Source organism: Mandrillus leucophaeus, unplaced genomic scaffold (assembly GCF_000951045.1).
Source record: "Mandrillus leucophaeus isolate KB7577 unplaced genomic scaffold, Mleu.le_1.0 Scaffold41, whole genome shotgun sequence".
NCBI classification, from domain to species: domain Eukaryota; kingdom Metazoa; phylum Chordata; class Mammalia; order Primates; family Cercopithecidae; genus Mandrillus; species Mandrillus leucophaeus.
In genome coordinates, this window is record NW_012104365.1 from 5,588,032 (window position 1) to 5,592,791 (window position 4,760).

The 4,760-nt window shown below is 51.6% G+C and overlaps 1 protein-coding gene across 1 annotated transcript in view; it reads right to left on the reverse strand.

Annotated features, from left to right (window-relative positions):
- Positions 1–4,246: 4,246 nt before the first annotated feature.
- HELZ2 (helicase with zinc finger 2, transcriptional coactivator) overlaps positions 4,247–4,760 on the reverse strand; it is a 44,554-nt gene continuing 44,040 nt past the window's right edge. The window contains exon 22 of the mRNA XM_011992436.1: positions 4,247–4,335. The gene's annotated coding sequence lies outside the window, so the exon portion shown is untranslated. The remainder of the gene's footprint in view (positions 4,336–4,760) is intronic.

Sequence of the window (4,760 nt, forward strand, 5' to 3'; positions counted from 1 at the left end):
CCGCTCTCTACCGCCCGGCCCTGGCACTCGCTAGCTTTCCTGACATCTGGAACTGTGCACCTGGCACCAAGCGGAAAATAAACTCCAAGCAGCCAGTACCCCGATGGTGTGTTCCTGAACTGTGCGGCCTGAGGTTCCGTTTGAGTGTGAGAAATGGCTGAATCCCTCCTGACCTCACTCCCTGATGGGGGCTGGCCCTGCTCCCAGGCCTTCCTGGGCCTCCTCACTCTGTGAGGTCGCTGCTGGGACTGAGAAGGACGGGATTCGCCGCTGCTTCCGGGGACCCTTGGACAAGCAGGCCCCAGGGCAGCCACTGAGGTGGGCCCCTGTGTCACCTTCAGCCGGGGGGAAGGGAGCAGGGAGGGCTGGTCCTCTGAGGGAGCTGCGGGGGGAGTAGCCTCTGGCTGTGAGCTGGAAAACCCTCACTCTGGAGGGACCTGCTGGTGGGGTTTGGGCAGCTTCAGGGCTGTCTCCCAAGGGCCTCCCACGGGGATGTTGCCCCAAGACAGGCTGAGGGGTAGCAGCTGCAGGCACCCTGGAGGGGTCTTCCTGTCGCAGGTAGCCCAGCTTAAAGGTCAGAGGGCGCAGGAACTGGGAGGATGGCTGCGTCTTTCTGGCCTAGCACAGGCATGGAGTGCTGGAGCCCAGGAGTGCTGCAGTCCAGCAGGGGTGGGGGTCCACACACAGGAGCTCGTGGGCTGTGAGCTCAGTAGACTCCTCCATAACCAAGGTGGGTGGTGTCACCGCACCTCCAGGGACCCACAGGGATTGACTCAGTTCTGTTGAGAGGCAGCTTAGTGAGCAGGTGGGAGTCAGTCAAATAGCTGGAGACTCGGTGTGTGGCCAGGGACATGGTGAGGGGAGGGGCCGCCGTGGGGTGGGGAAGGGTAGGGCTCAGGAGTGGAGGGACCTCTCTGAGAAGGGGTGGGATTCAGGGGGGGAGGGGAGGGGCTCTGTGGGGAGAGGTGGGGACCAGTGGGTGCGCCCCGCCTGGTACCCTGCTTCACTGCACTATAAATAGCTGCACCAGTTGGTGGGAAGGCATCTGGCTTATAGCCTCTGATGGCTCAGCCTTTGTCCTGTCTGCAGGGTGGGGGCAGCCTCACCCAGCCATCCAAGCCAGTGGTCAGTGTGAGGCTGGGTGGGGAGCCTCTGATGGACCCAGGAGTGGGAGGCTGCTCCCAATGGCAGTTGAGCTCCCTGCAGTCTTTTGTTTTGCAGTGTCCAGATGAAGCCCACAGAGATCCTCTCCATGCACACACAGCTGTGAGGGTAGCAGGAGTTGGTGTTGAAGAGAGAGCCCAGCCACGCTCAGGTCATGTGGCCTGGGGGGGCTCTGCCCTTGGCTGAGCTGGAGGACTTGGGGTCAGAACCAAGGGTGGGTCCACCCTGCTTAGTTAGAAAGAAGCTGTGCCTGGTTTTTGGAGTTAGCGGGGCAGGGGCACTGCCCAGGAGCTGGTGTCTTGGATGGGGCAGCTGGGAGGAGGGAGCAGTCAAGCCCCAGGCTGCCCAGGGCATCGTCCCCTGCCTCAAGTCAGGGGACCCCTTGGCTGGAGGACCTCACGACCCTGGGAGTGTCCATGGCCTGCTCCTGGGAGCTGCATCCTCATCAGATTCTCTGTAGGGGGAGAAGTCACATCTTTTCCTCACCCATCACAAGCTTCATGGCTGAGACCTGTTAGAAGCAAAATGCTTCCTCAGTGCCACAAAGAAATAGCACTTGAACATTAATTTTCTCAGCAAGGCCATTTTTACTTCTATAGAAGGGTGCAACTCGCGGATGGAGCAATGGCGAGAGCACACCTAGACAAAGGAGGGGAAGGGGTTCTTATTCCTGACGCAGATCCTATATTGCTGTATCGTTCCCCTATTGGGTGGGGTTGGACCGCACACTCTAAGCTAATTCTGATTGGCTATTTTAAAGAGAGCAGGGGTGTGAGCCAGAGTGGTGGGGTGAGTAGTTTGGTAGGAAGGACAGTTAGGAACAGTTAGCTAAAGATGACTTAGGTCAGAGCAGGTGACCAGGGGTGACTCAGGTCAAAGCAGGTGACCAAGGGCCGGGTGTGGTGGCTCACGCCTGTAATCCCAGCACTTTGGGAGGATCACAAGGTCAGAAGATCGAGACCATCTTGGTGAACACAGTGAAACCCCGTCTCTACTAAAAATACAAAAAATTATTTGGGAGGCCGAGACGGGCGGATCACGAGGTCAGGAGATCGAGACCATCCTGGCTAACACAGTGAAACCCCGTCTCTACTAAAAATACAAAAAATTAGTCGGGCGTGGTGGCGGGCGCCTGTAGTCCCAGCTACTCGGGAGGCTGAGGCAGGAGAATGGCCTGAACCCAGGAGGCGGAGCTTGCAGTGAGCCGAGATCACGCCACGGCACTCCAGCCTGGACGACAGAGTGACACTCCATCTCAAAAAAAAACGGTGACCAGGATGGGTCAGGACGAAGCAGGTGACCAGGGGAACAGATGTGAACTATTGATTAAAACTGGTGGAAAAGGTTGTTTACTGAAACCACGTGGAAGTTAAACTTTAAAATGGAGAACAAAGAACTGCAGATACTGACACGCTAATTCCTCAGAGAGACATCTAGAACTTACTGTATCCAACAGACCCTTGAACAAAAGACAGATTAAGCTGGGGGCGGTGGCTCACACCTATATTCCCAGCACTATGGGAGGCTGAGGCGGTTGGATCACTAGATGCAGGAACTTCAAGACCTGCCTGGTCATAGTGACCAACATGGCAAAACCCCGTTTCTACCAAACACAAAAAAAATTAGCCAGACGTGGTGGTGCATGCCCATAGTCCCAGCTACTGGGGAGGTTGAAGTGGGAGGATCCCCTGAGCCTGGGAGGCAGAGGCTGCAGTGAGTCAAGATTGCGCTACTGCACTCCAGCCTGGGTGTCAGAGAGCAAGACTCTGTCTTTTTAAAAAAAAAAAAAAAAGCATACAAATATTTAATGCAAGTTCCATGTGATGTGGGCCCCTTCAAAACAAAGACCAAAGAAATGGGGGTATTTCACAATGGAGCAGGAGTGAGCGGAGGACGGAGGACGGAAGGGTGTGACTCTGGACTCTGACATCCCTTTCCTCTGGTTAGGGGCGGGACACCATGTGACGGTCTGCAGGGTGAGAGTCCAGGGAGTGGCCTTCCTGGGTTTTATGGCCTGCTTCAGGGAAGAAGGGCAGGGAGGCAAGAATGGCCTCAACAGTGAAATATTTATCTTTTTCTTCCTCCCTAATCCCTCCAGAATTCAGAAACTTGTTAGCAGATTTACATAAGTTCAGTAAGAATCTGTTCTTGTAATAGGGCACAATTGAAAACATTGGTTATATTACCAAGGCTCTGACTGGAATGTCCTATTTTCAGATATGACTAAAGGAGCTAGGGTTGACGGCATGGTCCAATAAATCCCCTTGGAAAAAAGCTGGCCTGGTACCTCACATACGTGGTTCCCTTACAGATGAGTAAGGCATGTCAATTCCTTGGCAGCTCCCAGAATCTTAAGATACTTTTGGGGACCTCAAGAAGAGAGGAATTCCCCTAAATGTGTACTTATTGCAGGCAAAGTCTGATGGCAAGTCTTGGCGATGGCTTCCTAGCCTCAAGAGGTTTTTAAAAGCCCAATCTCAGATTCCTTATAAAAAGTTCCAGTAGGCCAGGTGCAGAGGCTCATGCCTGCAATCCCAGCACTTTGGGAGGCCGAAGCGGGCGGATCACGAGGTCAGGAGATCCGAGACCATCCTGGCTAACACGGTGAAACCCCATCTCTACTAAAAAATACAAAAAACTAGCCGGGCAAGGTGGTGCGGGCGCCTGTAGTCCCAACTACTCGGCAGCTGAGGCAGGAGAATGGCATGAACCTGGGAGGCGGAGCTTGCAGTGAGCAGAGATCAGGCCACTGCACTCCAGCCTGGGTGACAAAGCGAGACTCCGTCTCAAAAAAAAAAAAAAAAAAAAAATTGGCTTAGTTTCTATATTTCTCAGATTTTAGGAATATTTTGTTTACATAAGTACTTGTTTATCTGTAAGCCAAACTGAATATAACTTTTTAAAGATATTTTATAAATTAATTTGGTAATACCATCTGAGCAAATCACAAATACATAATAAAAACACATATATACATAAAGAATACACAGATACAAAACAGATCTTACAGCTATTATTTTAGAATTTTTATTCTCAAGTCAGTAAAACATAGGTGTCTCTTCAATTTTTTTTTATTTTTTGAGACAGGGTCTCCAAGCTGGAGTTCAGTGGTGCAATCACAGCTCACTGCAGCCTCGACCTCCTGGGCTCAAGGGATCCTCCTGCCTCAGCCTCATGAGTAGCTGGGACTACAGGTGAACGCCACCACGCCTGGCTAATTTTTTTTTTTTTGCGGGGGGTAGAGATGGGGTCTGTCTCTGCTGCCCAAGCTGGTCTTTCCTCATATTTCTCTCCAAGGTGTGTTTCTGGCCAAAATGAGACAAGTTAAGATTCCTCACTCAGATGGCTAAAGCTGTTTACTAATATTTGTGGAAAAGACTTCTAAGATTTTTTATTTGCCCAGTTTTCAATAAGTTTTTTTCCCCCCGAGGACAGGCATCTCCCTGAAGTTTGTATTTTCAAAAAGATGATTCAGGTTTTAGAAGAGACGAGGTAGAAAATTTACATCTCGAAGGGACGGAGAAAAACCTGTGTTCTCAGAAGAAGTCAGGGACATGTTTAAGGTCAGAGGCCATCCTTTTTTTTTTTTTTTTTTT